Raw genomic sequence first — 17,937 nt, 5'->3', positions numbered from 1 at the left:
CAGAGTCTGTCTGGCATCCTCCTGGTCCAGCGCATGCAACTGACCACCAGGTAGTGATCAGTCGACAGCTCTGCCCCTCTCTTTACCCGAATGTCCAAGACATGTGGCCGGAGATCAGATGACATGACCACAAAGTCAATCATTGACCTCTGGCCTAGGGTGTCCTGGTGCCACGTGCACTTATGAACACCCCTGTGCTCGAACATGGTGTTCATTATGGACAAACTATGACTGGCAAAGAAGTCCAATAACAGAACACCTCTCGGGTTCAGATTGGGGAGGCTGTTCTTCCCAATCACCCCCTTCCAAGTCTCGCTGTCATTGCCTACATGGAGTCCCCCAGTAGAACAATGGAGTCCCCAGGTGGAGCACTATCCAGCACCCCTCCCAGGGACTCTAAGAAGGTTGGGTACTCTGAACTGCTGTTCGGTCCATAGGCCAAGACAACAGTCAGAGACCTGTCCCCTACGCAAAGGCGCAGGGACGCGATCTTTTCGTTCACCAGGGTGAACTCCAACACATGGCAGCTGAGCTGTGGGGCAATAAACAAGCCCATGCCAGCCTGCCGCCTCTCAACACGGGCAACTCCAGAAAAGTGGAGTGTCCAGCCCCTGTCAAGAAGCTGGGTTCCAGAGTCCAACTATATCTTGACGGTATCGCTCAACCTCCCGCACACGTCAGTGCCAAAGTTTCGCCAGTGCGGCGCCTACACAGTTCGGCCAGGATGGCTGGGACTGCCCAAACAAATTTGTTTGGCCAGAAGGAGCTCGCCAACGGAAGTGACGTAATTTTGTTCGGCAGCATGTGTCAGTGCCGAACTATTAGTCGACTCGTCACGATTATGTCGAACATTAAAATTGTCGGCAACTAATTTAATAGTCGACACGTTGTTGTTGTTTTTTTTAATCTTTTCTTTCAAAACTGCAGGGGCACCTTCCACTGCTGTGTCTGTCTTTCTGTCCTCGACACATGTACTGTAGTGGTAATCGGGGTCAGTCGTGATGTCAGGTATCATGGCTAACCAGCGGCAACAGAGCTCAAAAGTGTGGGAGCATTTTAAGAAAACAAAAGAGAAAAGTGTACAACGTAATATCTGCAAGACAGAACTTGCCTTCCACGGCAGCACAACTGTGATGGACGAGCACCTGAAAAGGAAGCATGTTGTGCCTTATGACAACAATGAAGAAGGACCATCGTCTCTGCAAGCTAACTGGCTAGTTAGCTGCTAATATTAGTGTAAACAGAGAGCTAACTTACTACTTACTCTTATAGCTGTAAACGTTATCATTAGCGATGACGATTTGATTCATTAGCCCTTCAAACACATATTTCATGCTTTTTCTGTCACGTTACAACAGTGATGTGTTTGAATAGGAAATGTGGTAATGCTAATGTTTGCGGACGTTATGTTTCAGTGCTAAAAAAGTATGACCAGTCGTGCATCCCTGCAACCTCCACCCCATCGGAGCGGATTTTCTTTATTTGGACTTTATCCTACACAGTTAAACAAGGGTTTGTTTGTTTTTTATTAAAGGTTTAATGCACTATCATCTTAATTGTCTTTCATTTTAGTTAGCATATATCTTAAATACTTCAAGCTGAAAACTAATGATGGTTATATAAGAGCAGTTTCATGCTGGTGCGATAAGTTGTATGTTTTACATTCAATTTACTTATGGTCTGATTAGTCGACGAATCGAAAAAATAATCAGTGATTTGTCAACTATCAAAACATTTATTTGTGGCAACCCTAATTAGCACAGCAGATTATATAATACCCCATCATATATTTAAGCAGTGGTGGCTGGTCAATAGAGGTGCCACTCTCCTTAGTGGAAGCGAGAGGAAAGTATATATATATATGTATTTATATAATACTGTTGAAACTTGTCTATGCCAACAAACTAACAATGGGCCCTGAGCTGCATTCATTTAATTTTCTACTGATAATCTTAAATAAAAGACAGGACTTATTGATTTCTCTCTCTAGTAGTGTGTGTGTGAGCAGCCTGGGGACAACTGCCCTGTGGAGGGGGGGTTTTGTAGCGAGCTGACCAATTACTGATCAGAATGCAAAGATAGACAAAAAAATCGAATTAATCAGCATGAGACTGAGGGCGTGTTGAGCCGAATTGTGTAATAACGGTGCATTTTGTAATAAACGTCCAAAATGTAATAACTTTTTCATTTCATTTTGTAATAAACGGCCGCATTATGTAATAAGTTATTACATTTTGACAAGATTATTACAAACTGCACTTGCAACTTTTTTATTCTCTAGGAAATGTAATAACATGTTGCATTATGTAATAATACCTATTATTGTTGTTTGTTAAACAATTAATTTATACAAGAGTGACTTTTTGTTGTTTTTTTATGCAATTTCCCTTAGAGCTATGTACCCCAATAAATCTATGTATGACAGAACACGTTTTGAATTATATAGGCCAATAACTTTATTCTAAATTCTATATTCTAAACGACTAAATTCAAAGCTCTACATGGTCTGTCACTCAGCCAGGGAGGGGAGGGCGGGCTGTAATCTGCATCAGGTCTACAAAGATCATGCACTGCTTGCATGCTTAACTGAGACAGCCAACATAGTTCAACATGATGCCAGGTATGAAAAAACTGTGTCAAATATTATCTGTGTAATTGCATATATGGAAGTATAAAGACATTTTGCAGTTGATCTAAAGTTATGTAGATGTTTTGCCCTTGATAAGAAATTATATGACTGAATTTAAACCTGTATTGTCCAAGTTTTGCTCACTGCATTAAAAACAGTTTGTAAAGTAAAACTGAAATCTATGCCTCTAAGTACATATTAAAAGTTAATAACTTTTAATGACCGACAGGTAATAACACATTTGAAGGAAAACTGTGCATGTGCAAAAAACTACACACACACACACACACACACACACACACACACACACACACACACACACACACACACACACACACACACACACACACACACACACACACACACACACACACACACACACACACACACACACACAATAGTACACTGCTCAAAAAATAAAGTGATCATTTAAACAACACATCCCAGATCACAATGAATGTCCTAATATGCAATTTATTTACTCCCATCACAAACTTAGGGTTGTGGTTAAGGTTTATCTCATTTACAGCATAATTTTATCTCTTACCAGTTTCAAGTTACAGCCTTTTGGAAAATTTATATTAATATTTCATACATTTTTGTGATATTTTTGGCGGCCAAAGGGTTAACACAGTCATAAATAGTAAGCATTGAAATAGCTATTAAAAGGCTAAAAATGTTAAACAGGTGTGAAAACAATACATTTGTTAAAACCTTGTTTTTCAGTATTTCTACAAAAGCGGCGTCCTCTTTAATGATAGCATCCTTTATTGAGACAAATCTAGGGCTATAACATAAGATCAACATTCATAAAGCAATTTGAATTACTGTGATGCCGCAGGTGGGTTATCAAAATTGTAATAATTAAAATATCTTCTTAAATATTAATTCAAGATAAAATATTTTAGTACTTGAAATGAAATTCCACAAATAAAATAAAAGTGCAAAAAAAAAAGGCACAAAATGCAGTTTAGTTTTTGGAGTTAAACATTTTCCCTCTTTTGTCCCCCTTGTAGGTCTGCTAATTCTAACCCTGACCTGCACCCTGCTGGGGCTCATTGTAGGCCATGGACAAAAGCAAGCAATGACCGAGGAAATGTACATTGTCATAGTTCGCAAGTTGAGGGGAGTTATGTTCCAGTTTCTGAACGCACAAGAATTCAACAAAATGCCTTGGTGCGTCTCTGGAGAAATCAAGGGGTCTATTCTCTCAGTGAGGATGGGCAGACACTGCTGTGTGCCGGCAAGCCAGTCATGCTACAGTCTAATGTTGATTGTGTTGTTAAAAAGGGTCTAGATGATACAAGAAAGTTGAGCAAACGACGGAAAATGCATCAAGTGAAAGAAAGGTGCAGGAAATCTTGAACAAAACTGAGTGGTACCAACTTCAAAATGCAAAGTTTCTGAATAAACCCCCTTTGATGACCATTCAAGCCAAAGAAGTGCAAGATCGACACCAAATGGACCTATTGGACATGGGAAAAATGAATAGTTATGGTCAGGCTTTATACCGTCACATTCTCACAGTGATGGATGTGTTCAGTCGTTACATGTGTCTGAAACCATTGAAAAGAAAAAGTAATGTTGAAATTGCCAAACACCTTAACAAGATTTATCGTGAACATGGACCACCCAAAGTGTTACAACATGACAAAAGTTTAAAGGGGCAGTGAAAATTCTAATGACATCTCTGCAAGTGAAAATAATTGAAAGTTCAGCATATCATCCACAAAGCCAAGGAAAGATTGAGCGGACACATAGGTGGCTAAGAAAGAAGATCATGTATGATCTGGTGAAATTTCAACGGAACGGAGTTAACTGGGTCAAGCACCTACCTGTATATTCAAGAGTGCTAAATGAGGATCTTAAAGAAGTTTTAGGCTGGAGGTCTCCATTTGAAGTATACTATGGAAGAAAAAGCAACAGCATAAGGCATCCTTTATGCGGTTCTCCATCTTCTGTTTGTAAGGAGTCTGTGAGGAATTAAACATTCAACTTTACCATCCTTGAGACGACGAGAAAAATGTGATACTAAACGAAAAAGGGTGAGAAGAATGGCACGGAAGGCCTCTGAGCACTGTGCTAAACTCATGATCAAGCGTGCATTCAAACAAAACCTATCACAACACTACAATGTTCAGGACGCTGTTTTGGGCAGAATGAGGGAAGGTGCCCATCGAGTCTCCAAGAAGTATCACGGAAGGCGTGGTACAATTGTGAAAAAAAATCGAAAGCTCTCAAAATACAAAGTGAGTTTTAGGGACCCAAAGACCCTCCGACAAACACAAGAATGGTTCTTCGTGTCGGATATAACTAGTGCTACCCGGCTGCGAAAAAAGACACACTCTAAAAAACCCAAGACAGCACCATCAAAGAGAGGCCTAAACCCACTTTTGTTTCAGTACACACACACAGACAGACTAGAGGAATTTATGCCCATGGAGTTAAGCATTCGCTATGACCCTGACCCAGATGGAAATTGTCCGTTTGCAGCCATGGCTGACCAGCTATCCACCCTTGGAATATTTAGATCATCAGAAAGCTTAAGAGATGAAATTGTCCAAGACCTCAGGAATTATCCATACAATGGAAATGGAACACTCTTGTTCAACTTTGTCGAGGGCAATGACTGGGATGGATACTTGGAAAGAATGGCCCGAACTGGAACCTATGGTGACCACATTACATTGCAAAGAACATCTGAAATTTTCCAGGTCCAGTTTCTTGTAATTTCCTCTCTGGGAATCAATGCCTCAACTATTGTATCAGAGTCAAACATATATTGTCACAACAATCCAGTGCTAGTACTTGGTCATGTGGCAGAGGGGCATGGAGAACATTATCTGAGTTTGGAGGGACCAGTCACACCATTTATAGAGCATGTTTTGGATGCCTGACTCACCAGATGAGTCTGTTAGAGTTATGACGTTTTCTTTGACCTCCGAACTGTGACGCTTCCTGCATGGACTTATTCAAACTGTTAAAATGGCGGCGGACTGTTTTGTTATTGAGCTGTAGATGATGGACAAATGCCGAAATGCATCATGGGTACCGTAGTTTGTTCAGTCTGTGTGAAGGTCCGCCAATAGGAGAGCACGTTGCTTACGCCTCCTTCCAGCGGTGGCCAATGGGAAGAGGGGATTTAGCAGCGCGCGTGTTTGATCGGGCGGAAGCTCTGTGTGGATCTCTCTTCTTCCTTCTGCTCTTCGACTGACCTGAGGCGCGTTTATCCTCAGCTGCTTTAACGGCTAAGTATAAGGCGATTCTCTACATGGCCAGTGTTTCTGTCTTTTGTAATAAATTACTGTGTTAATCCAATCTCAAGGTATGTTGAACTATATTTAAAGTTCGCCGCGGCTTCCCTTAACCAAGAGATCTGTCCTCTCTTTCTGTGCGGGTGAAAGACAAAAGGACAAAATGGCGCCACGAACACGATTTTTAACGGAAGGGAAGTTTGGACGAATTGGTCCGGTGAGTGAAAAACGATTTTTTTCTGAACGTAATACCGAGCCGCCCGGGTTAAAATTGAAAGGTGAGCAGTTTCCTGTTTCACCGAATGCTGCACATTGGACACGATAAATTGGCTCTGTGGTACGTGAAGTTGAACGCCGTTTGATATTGCTAAATTTTATAGAATTAACGGTAAATATGTTAAAGTTCAAAAACTTGAGAGTGGATTATACAGTTTTTTATATCCCAGGTGCCTGGGGCACGCTGAAGGAGAAAGTACTTAAAAGTGTTTTTTCGAAGCCTGGGGCTTGAGGTCAGGGACCTTAGGATCTATAAGTCCGAAACAAAAAACCGTACTGGGTACGTTAAATAGAGATTTTAAAGTCTCATACAATAATTGACAAGTTCGGGGAACTTTAAACAAGATTCTGGAGAATTCTATAGTCTTAAGTTCAAGAAGAAACTATAAAAAACAGGTCTGGGACCTGCCAAGTTTGGAGTTGTATTACTGGCAAACTTGGTCCGCGTCCGGGACGCGTTAGACTAGAAAAGCGCTATTTAAGGGAAACTGCAGTCATTTTTTAAATATTTTATAAGCATGAAGAGATTGTGTGAGTGGTTTGTATGTATTGTGCGTTTGCATCAGGCTCATGTTCTGGTAAAATACACAATTGTGTGGGTGATGCTGTGAGTTGATATAGTTGTGTTGTTGTTTTATCATAAGTGGAAAAAGTAGTTTTCAATCCGAGAATAACACTGTGAATGACTGTGTGAATGAAAAGTGTCCGAATTGAAACACTAGATGACTGATAAACCTTACGGTGCGGTTATTCTAGTGGAGTAAAGACAGCCTTTTATTGGAGATCTTTAGGCAGTTTGAAGTGAGACATTTCTCAGCTTTGAAACTGAAAAAGTGGCATTTTAAAGTAAAAGAAAGAAAAAAAATGGATGCTGTGTGCTTTGTTATCTCCATGTGCTTGGGTAGGAGAAAAAGGGATAAAGACACAGGATAAGGGAAGAAGTAAAGCAGAAACCCCCTCTTCATGTAGAAAGTGGTTTAAGTAAAAGGACGAGAAATAGAAAGTGGTTTAAGTATAAGGACAAGAAATAGAAATGTGATTTATATTGAAGGAGAAGAGGAAGTGTGTTTTGAAGGAAAAGTATGTTATTTTGTTGGCTATTATGGAAAGAAAGGAACAAGGCAGGTAGAAAAAGTTAGCCCAGCAAATAAGAGTAAAGAGTGTTGGTATTGTGGAGAGATGGGATAGTTAGTATGAGAATGAAGGAAAAAAGTGAAGAATTTGAAATGAATTTGAGGGACATTTTAGCGGCATGTGATGAATTTGAATGCCTCTAACTGTCTCTCTGTCTCCAAGAACCAGGGCTTGTCCACAGACAACCCCCACAGCAACATTGGTACAGTTGTTATTGTAATGAGCTCTTTGTTCTCTGCAGACCGGCAGACTTGAGCTGAAAGAGCAGGAAGTCGATTCCTAAACAAGTAATAGCAAGACACCCTGCTATTAACCTCAGATGGACTTAAAACATCGCTGTCCACTTAACAAGTACACTTGTATTAAATTTTGTGCACAATTTTGTCAGACACATAGGTACGTTGAAACACTAGTAAGGATTCAGTATGACTCACACATAGTCATATATATATATACATTCACATACAGTGCTCATTGAGGTGACCCCCCTTCAACTTATTTTAATTACCAACCCTGTGTCTCACCAACATTAACTGGGACACAAGTAGTTATTTAACATCATGTCAGTGTTATTGTGGTTTTTCTGAATTGTGTTTCATAACCTGAAGGATTGTTTTGTAGTACTATTGTATAGCAGAGATAGATAGTACCGACAAGGCCTAATTGTTTACCAGGTGTCCCGATGATACCACATGAATGAATTAATATATGAACTTTCTTATCTGTAGACTGAACATGTGTGCCCTCAGAATCATTTGTCGACAATGCTTCTGAGGCCACAGGGGGAATGTTGGGATTACACAGGATCACAGAAGGATTGTTAATTTGGATTGTTAATTTTAGTAGAAAAAATCTCCATTTGTCATGAGACGCAGCCATGACATGAAAGAAGACTCAGGAATGTAATTGTCTATCGCACCTAGTAGGGGGTTGGAGGAGCTCTGCAGGATCTCCTTCCCCCTTCCTCTTTTCTCTGTTTACAACGTGTAATTAAGACTGCTTCAGCTAGCAGACTTTTCACACCTCTGGATGCACTCGTGTCACAGGGGGTCCTGGGAGCCTCGCTCAGAGGAGAGACCAGCAATCCAGAGTCTGCTTTCCAGGGAACCGACCGGTTCTTCCAAGACGGGACCAAGAAAAGACATCTCACATAACTTCTTTGTGTTTTCCTCAAACAAGCAGGAAAACCGTCGCAGCTTTGAGCCACCAGGTCTTCAGTCTGGAGGGGACCAACTCGGAGCTGTAAAGGACAGCTCCTGAAACACCAACTTCATTTTCTTCTCCTCAGCCTGCAGAACCAGCAGCCACAGTTAGCAGGAGCTGCTAACTAAAGGAGAAGACACCAGTTTCCCTCCAGCAAGACGACAACTGAACTGCTTTAAGGCAGTGGTAACAATTGGGGTTTAATTGAGATTAGTTAAACTTGATGATTATGCATAGAACTGTTTAACTTTCATGAAAATGTGTTAATTCTGTTACAGTGATCGCATTCTTTTGATAATGATATTAGGAGCAGATAATAATGTGTAAACCAACGTTGACTCTGCCACAGACACAGGGTCTGCATGCTTATCTGTTATACTAACTGGTTAATTCACAATCCTACACATATATCAAAGACAACATCACACTGCGACTGAACACCAGCTGATGACTTATGACGTTTTACAAGATAAATCGCATTCACATAAACTTATTCTAGAAATGGTTCTTTAGCAAAGACACATAGGAAGCAGATGCTACGGCTAAGCTTCTATTGTTCCATTGTCATCAACACATGGTGGAGACCAAGGACAGTTCTCCTGCTCTCTGAGAACTGCCATTTGAAATGTAGTATTTTGTGATCCACCATCTTGTTTTGTACTTCCATGACACAACTCACACAAATGCTCCTTTCAATTCTCTTGTCTCCACACACACACACACACACACACACACACACACACACACACACACACACACACACGGTGTATGCAATCCCTTTGAAATAGAGATAACTCCTCAAGAGACACCCCGCTAACCACATCAAAAAAGGGGTAATAAAAGCTGGGTGGGATTGTAAACAACACCAGCTAATTACAAGACAAAAGAGAGAGCAAGTGAATGGTGAAGTTTCCTGCTCACAGCAGGTGAGGAAAGACACTTGAGTCTTCCCCCATCTCTGGAGAATTTTTTGTAATGTTTACAGGAATCCAAGGTGATGGAGTCCATTCTGAGTGACGGAGAAGACATCACATGCCGTGAGGGTCGGAGGACATCGAGCGTGGTGCCATCTTCATTACTGCACCAAGGCAGATTCATCCGACAGAGAGATCATCGTTCCTGACAACGACTAGGAATCCAACGACCAGGAGGGGCCAAATGACAACGAGGGAGCATCCTGCGCAGAATCGACACCAGGAGGAGATCATCGTGACGACACAGACGACGAAAGATCCCCAGGGGTGCACTGCAGCAACCCCTGACGATTAGAGAGAAAACATTGTTAGGTTCAAGCCGGTCAGAAGATCGCAAAACATTGTACAACACGAAAGATCCGAGGAGCAGCACTGATATAGAAAGACAGAAAGAATTAATCAAGAATTCTTCTTCACAGAAGAACAGAGGATGAAGTGAAAAAAAAAAACTGTTTGAAGGTTCTGGTCAAAGCCAGAGGTCCAGTATGTGTGAATCATGGAAATGTTTATGTAGATTGATACTTACATTGCTAATTGTCTTATCATCCTGGTTTTTGTACATGTCACTGCCATCCCGCAGGTGAAGGTATTAGTTCTTTAACGAATGTAAATCAAGTAAACACACTTGCATCAGCCACATGCTAAAATCACCAACTTCAAATAGTGAATCAATAGAAATTAAGGTAGATCTAACTAACAACCATACTACTTTTCCCCCTGTTTTCCCTAAAGGTAATTTTGGAGTGTGTTGGGATTTCCTTCTATGGGAATTGAGAGATAAGGGAGATGTAGCTTTCCCAATAAAATTGTGTGACTACCTCTGCCAAAATAAAATAGGAGCTAAAGCTTGGATGTCTCCAGCAACAAAACGTGTAGGAATTAGGACCATTAATCAAGTTAAAGAAGTAGATGATTATTTCAAAATAACAACAGGAATTTTAGGTGATGTAAATATTTAGTTGCTAATAGCAGAGCAAGCTTCTAAAATCTCCCAGAACACAATTAAAGGTTCATGTTTGTGTATGCATTCTCGACCTCTACTTAAGGTAGTGCCGACTCCAGTAAACTCAAATTGTATAGTCAACTTAATGAATCAAACTATACCTAGTAACACCTGTAAGAAACTTTTCTCATAACTACAATATCTAAACTTAAAAACCCTATTTCATAGCACAGTGGCTAAACAAAACTTCACCTGTATTAAAGTAAATGCTGATAAAGTTGAACACAAATTAGGAACTCTTGATTCAACTTGGTGTGAAAAAACACTTCAAGTTCCCATTGATTTCACGCTATTAACTAGGTCAGATATATGGTGGTGGTGTGGATCAAATAAAATTTATGATGGACTCCCAAGACAGGCTAGAGGTTTATATGCATTTGTAATTTTAATAATTCCAGTAAAAGTCCTGCTTTAAACATAGATCAAATTTCTACTCTAATACAACGCACTGAGGTGCACCAAAAAGTCATTTTAAACGTCGCAAAAGAGATTGGAGAAGACAATTAGATCCAACTTATATAGATGCGATAGGAGTGCCTGATGAATACAAATTAGTTGATCAAATAGCAGCAAGTTTTGAAAACCTACCAAATATCTCAGCGTTTTCCAAGCCACACCTAATAAAAATAGACAGGATTAATTATATTCATTAAAATGTTCAACGTTTAGGCAATTGGACAGAAATGGGTTTTGCAGCTGTCCACGAACAGCTTCAAGTAACCTCAACCATGGCTTATCCGACCCGCATAGCCGTTGATATGCTCCTGGCTGAAGGAGGAGTATGTGCTATGTTTGGTGATAAGTGCATTTTCATCCCTAATAACACAACAGCAAATGGCACCTTAACTAGGACTCTAGAAGGTTTGCGTACACTCAATATAAAAAAAATTTATTCATCATCATTTAGGAGTTGATACATTCATGTGGGACGGTTTGGCTGACATGTTTGGTAATTACAAGGTTTTGGTAATGTCTGTGTTGATTTCTATTTGTTGTTGCATTCCATGTAATAGAGAGCTTCTTACTCGTTTGATTAACACTGCCATCTCCCCTGACAAACGGGATGTAGTAAATATGGCATTGTTAACTTCCACAGGTGAACCAGGTCATTTTGATCCAGAAGATGAAACTAATCTGTTCTCTTTTAATGTTTATTTGTGATGTGATAGAATCACATCAAGAGAGCTATTGTTAGAGTTATGACGTTTTCTTTGACCTCCGAACTGTGACGCTTCCTGCATGGACTTATTCAAACTGTTAAAATGGCGGCGGACTGTTTTGTTATTGAGCTGTAGATGATGGACAAATGCCGAAATGCATCATGGGTACCGTAGTTTGTTCAGTCTGTGTGAAGGTCCGCCAATAGGAGAGCACGTTGCTTACGCCTCCTTCCAGCGGTGGCCAATGGGAAGAGGGGATTTAGCAGCGCGCGTGTTTGATCGGGCGGAAGCTCTGTGTGGATCTCTCTTCTTCCTTCTGCTCTTCGACTGACCTGAGGCGCGTTTATCCTCAGCTGCTTTAACGGCTAAGTATAAGGCGATTCTCTACATGGCCAGTGTTTCTGTCTTTTGTAATAAATTACTGTGTTAATCCAATCTCAAGGTATGTTGAACTATATTTAAAGTTCGCCGCGGCTTCCCTTAACCAAGAGATCTGTCCTCTCTTTCTGTGCGGGTGAAAGACAAAAGGACAAGTCTGACCCACCTCTCCAGCCTGATGAGCCTGAGGACCCTGTTCTGACTACACCCCCTGTTCAGCCTGTCCTACCAACTGAAATGTTTCAGTCTATTATCAAAATGACCCTTGAGGATGACATGTCAATGCTTGGGACGTTTAACAGAGTGTCTCAACATTTTTAAGACATTGCAGATCGATTCCATCCATCAATCTATCTAAGGGAAACATTAAGCCAAAGCCTTGGGTTGGACGTCGTTGGAAAGCACACAATTAGTGTACAAAGGTTGTACAAAGCAGCAGGGCGCTTTGGTGGTGTGGCATTAAAACTCAAGGAGCTGTTTGGGAAACATTCCAAGTGGTTTATGGCTTGGCTTGTAATTAGACATATTAGACATGGACAATTTGAAATTACGGATATATTTTGGAAATAGACATTTTGTTGTTTGTTTAGCCTTTTGAGGCAATTTCATATTTGTTTAAAATTAATCTTAGTGGAGAAATTGGCTGGTCATAGCAGCTCTCTAAACAAGCAGAAGACACTTACGTTGTTTAAGGTAGAACTTATATTCATTGGTTCATTATTATTTTAAATTGGCCACAAGCCTGCATGTGTTGGTTGCATTTATTGTTGTTGAAAGGTTCTATAAATGCATAAATAAAGCTGTTCTTTACCTATTCATCAGCGTTTCTATTTTGTATGTGCATATGTTAATGTTTACGAATGGATTAAATTTTGATACCCAGAGTTTTGTTCTGTATTATAAGAAGCATAATAAGGTTTGTTGGATGTTTATAACTATTCTTGATGTGGTTTTGGTATCCAATAAAAAAAATCTGGAATTTACAGAATATTCTCTGTTAATGCAACCTTTGAATAGTGTACTGATAGTAATTGCTAAGTACTGCTACTAGGCTAATACAGTGATACTAATAATAGACCTAACTTTTACAAATACTTTAAAGTAAAATAAAATACAATTAACAAACAAATAAACAATGCTTTAGAATTGTTATTACGTAATGCACATTTCGAAGAGAATAAAAAAGTTGCAAGTGCATTTTGTAATAATCTTCTCAAAATGTAATAACTTATTACATAATGCGGCAAACTTTATTACAAAATGCGTTGGGGCAGTTTATTACAAAATGTGGCAGTTTATTACAAAATGCGGCTTTATTACCAAATGAAATGAAAAAGTTATTACATTTTGGACGTTTATTACAAAATGCGGTTCAACAGGGCGCTTTTTGAATCGCCCCTGGCTCAGTGATTGGCTTAAAGTTCGTTCTGCTTTGTTCTCATGTGTTTCTACAAGATGTTGAGATGAAGACAAGCAGTGAGTCTCTGATTATTAACTCTGTCACGTCTCTTCTAATTTGCCAGTTTGAAAAAATGCATTTGGTTGAAAACCTGCAAGTCAGGTTCATCTTTCTCCAGCATAGTTATATTTAAATGCATACAAACAGAAATGTGTTCAGAATTTTACAAATGTGTTCAAGTTTGTTAATGTTTATAAATGTTTAGATATGCTCATATTTATTAATGACTGAAAATCTAAGGGCTCAAAAAAGCAGTCTATTTTGCAATTCTGTTTTGGGGATTTCTTTCTAATAATTCTAAAATGCTTTGAAATATGGATTGATGTGTTATTTGAAAATATACCTGATATACCTTTTGTTTTCCCGAAACACAGACTGCCATTTCACATAAACCAGCCCCAAAACACATTCATTCTGTAAAAGGAATTAATGAGGCTTCTGCTTGTATTTGTTTAGTAGTATGTTAATAAAATAGTATTAATAAGTCTCTCTATTCACTGGCTGTTTAAAAGAACTGGAATGTTTCATCACTGGGGGCCTCTCTCTACAAAAAAGGCAAAATTGTTGTAATGTCGTTTATAAACGTACTGTATTTAATTTAACATTGCCTGAAATCGAATAATAATGAAGAGCCCCACCTAAGAAATGTATCACCAGCCACCATTGTATTTAAGGGTGTATGAAATGTTCATTAAGGATTCATAATACCAGTAGTGAGCTGTGCGATTCAGACCCAGGCCTTGGTCAATCCAACCCTCAATAACTTTTTTATGGCTACAAAGACCATGTTACCATACAGAAATGCAGTATAAAAAGATATGCATCACAGATAGATACTCGTGTAGTAAGAATAAATACCGTTAAGAATTTTTTTTAAAAATCTGAGTTTACATCTCTTCTGCTGCAGCTGCTTTTCTAGAAACGTCTGGGGGTCGAAGAGGGAGACAAACGTAAGCTTTTCATGGTCTTGAAAATAATATAATGGCAAATAATATAATCCTGAATCCTGCCATGGAGTTTGTAGTGAGCGCAGGTAAATTGCACCAGACCTGGGTGCCGCTGAGTGCGACGGTGCGTTCAATGACCTCTTGAAAAAATACAGCTTCAAAACTGTTTTGACAATAAATCTGCAACCAAATGTCTTTATCCTTTAGTCATTGTAGGTTGATAAAGCCGCGATTAAATAAACACAACTATGTTTTTGTTCGTGCAGCTCGTTCCAGATGCAGAAAGCTCCCTGGAGAGTGAACTCTCTGACGAGCCAATCAGAGGGCATGAAAACGCTGATGTCACGCTAGGTTTTCGAGAAGGCTCAGTCTCTCAGTGTTCATGGACAAAATCAACATCAGTCAGTGATTCAGATCTTTTTCTTAGGCCTGCAGAGAAGCCTTGAAGGTCCTGAGGGTCCACCACTGCATAATACTGGTCTACAATGTGCCGAGACCTAACATGCTCATCATAATTAGTATTTCCACGTAATTATTCAAATTCTAAACAGCACTTACCTGAGGAATATTAGACTGTGGTGCCTGTGGGAACCAGTTCTGAGCAGCCTCTGGGACCCAGTGCAGAGCCGAGTGGGAGACCCAGTGCTGAGCAGAGTGGGAGACCCAGTGCTGAGCAGAGTGGGAGACCCAGTGCTGAGCAGAGTGGGAGACCCAGTGCTGAGCAGAGTGGGAGACCCAGTGCTGAGCAGAGTGGGAGACCCAGTGCTGAGCAGAGTGGGAGACCCAGTGCTGAGCAGGTTGTATGTAATAGAACGTCATGGTTTCCTGCACTTGTTTTGACTTGGTTTGTTGATTGTATGGACAGAAAGCAGTTGCGGTGTGATATGAAAGTAGCTCACTTTCACTACAGTTTTAACCCTTCTAATATCAAACATGAAACATGAATTTGCATAATTTTAAGCTCTGAAAATAACATTCAATTTGCTGTGTTGTTAAAGTTCCCCAGAAATGTTTAAAAACATGCTGGTCATGAAGGTTTTACAAGAACTCAAACATGTATTTTCCCTGCTGGATTCTTTGTAATGTGTCAGCTGACTGAATTACCTCTACCTGGGATGGCTCATTGTTGGCCAGATGAAATCTTCTGGCATTATCATACATTGTTTTGTGTCCTGAGATGATTCATATCCCTGCCAATCTCAAAGATGAGGCCCAGAACTGAACCAGAGGTATTCTCAGTTTGAAGTGATTCTACACCCCAGTTTGGAGGAGGATGTAATATGATGCCTCGTCCAATCACTTAATATCCTGGGAGCAGCATTGTTTGTTATGTTTTATGGTAGTTTTACAGATGAGATAAAAACACTGCGCTGCCGTCCACCACAACGCAAATGCTTGAGACAAAATGTGAAACAAGGGAGAATTGATCAGAGGGTGGAGAGACATTAGGTCAATAAAGCACTTAACATACTGAAGATCTCTCCTCTCCAATATTGGAGACTTGCGCATTTGTCCCGACCAATAATCATACCGCGGATGAGAAAAATATTTGATTTTGACATTTTTTAACTGGCATTCTTTTTTCACCCAGTTTAGTTTTGAAATGGTCGACATTTACGCTGGTCGACATTTAGGAGGGAACAGGGCTGGAAAACATAGAAATACATATAACAACAGATGTTTAATAAAAGGTTGCTAAAAAGTAAAAAAAAAAAAAGGTGTTTCTTGCTCGTAGTAAGTTTAAACCTATTAAATTTTATTGGAGCCTTAGTGGACAAGAAGTCAATATGTGAGCAGTTTATGGCTGAAAATGACAGGAGGAAAAAACCTTTAGTTTCTTTGGCTCAGGCCAGAGGTTTTCCAACCTTTTGTGTGTCGGTTGTGCAGGAGTACAAGTGCTTGTCTACTAGATGTGATGGCCAGACATTTGCACTGAACCATATGGAGTTGTTGGAAAAGAGCAAATCTGTGTTTATTAGACTTTATTGTCATTGGACAAATTTGCTGTATTGAATTTCAAACTGAGTAGGTCTATTATACTATCTATTGTTTTACTTAAAGGTCCCACATTATACTAAATCAACTTTTCTGTGCTTTAAACATCATAAAAGTGTTATTTGGGGTTCATATGCATCCCCAAAGTGTTTTTTTCATTGATTCCCTCCAGCTTGAGTTCACAGCGATCTTTCTCCATTCTAACTGGTGGGGGAGATCAACACCTTGATTCAATTTGATGATGCGGCACCACCTTGCTGATGCGGCACAGAGCTGGAGAAGCTCCGCCTCCAGGAAGATTGACATGTGGAGAAACCAAAACAAGACACGCCCACGAATGTGCAGCCTCTTCTGCGCTATCTCAGTCTCTGCTGCTTCACATTGATCGTTGTTGTTTTTGTTACTGTCGATAACTGTTTTCACCTTCATGTCCACTTGGAGAAAATGTGTTTTCAGGTGCAAGTATGGTTCCACACTATTTGGCTTGCTGAAAGAAGAAGCACAGCGGCGAATGTGGCTGGACTTTTTTTTCTTTTCCGCAAAGAATGTGTTTGTTTGCAAGGGACTCTTCACCAAAGAAGCTTCCAGAACTACGGTACTTTGAAACTGGACTCACTCAGAAGCTCATCTTGAAACCTGCTGCTATTCCCACAATAAAAGACGCCAACGAGGCGCCGAGATCTGTAAGTACATTACTGCAACTACGAGCGTGAGCTGCTGGCTACGTCACCCAGGGGGTGGAGGAGGCAGCTGTGGGCTGGGCTGCAGTCTCCGTGTGGGTGGAGGAGGTGGAGGAGCTGAGAACCACCCGTTTCATGAGAAGTGACGTCAGCTCAATCCAAGAAATAGCTAGAATTTCACAAGTTTTGAGTGTTGAGCATAGGAAGTTAAGTTTTATCCCACATGAGTATAGGAAGGACTGTGAAACATGAAATATAGTGAAATATGGGTCCTTTAAGGTTTTAGTAAGAGACATAACATTAAGAAGTATAATTATATAATATTAAAACTCATTTTTGCATTTTAATCATCTGATATTTAAAAGTGAATAATTTTGTGACATTTTTTGTCTTGTTTTTTTCATGTCAGAAAGTTGTTACTGAAAGAACCATTTCAATTGCCAGACAAACAGTAAATGCTTTTTTTTTTACCACAATCAAATGGATTTTGACCAGTATAAACACATAAAGCCGTGCACTTGTGTGTGTTACTAAATTTGTCTTTCTTCGACTAAAATATTTAGCTTGCTCATCATCGTACAGTCCTTTGTGTCAGGAGGTAGGCTGGGATCTCCTTTAAGAGTGGGCGGGCCACAGGTCTAGGTGGTCCTGTTCCACACCTGGGGCCAATTCCAGTCATTACCCTGCCAGCAATATATGTCCCGTCTGTGTGTTGGTCTGTTAGTCGTCCATGTCTCGTCCGTCCTGTCCAGTGATTTGGAGTACAAGTCTGCTGCGCTCCTCAGGTCGAGGAGCAACATGCTATTCGTCGGCCTGTACTGTCCTTGTGAATAAAAGACTTGATT

The sequence above is a fragment of the Blennius ocellaris genome (genome assembly GCF_963422515.1).
Source record: "Blennius ocellaris genome assembly, chromosome: 10".
NCBI classification, from domain to species: Eukaryota; Metazoa; Chordata; class Actinopteri; order Blenniiformes; family Blenniidae; genus Blennius; species Blennius ocellaris.
This window is presented reverse-complemented; position numbering follows the sequence as displayed.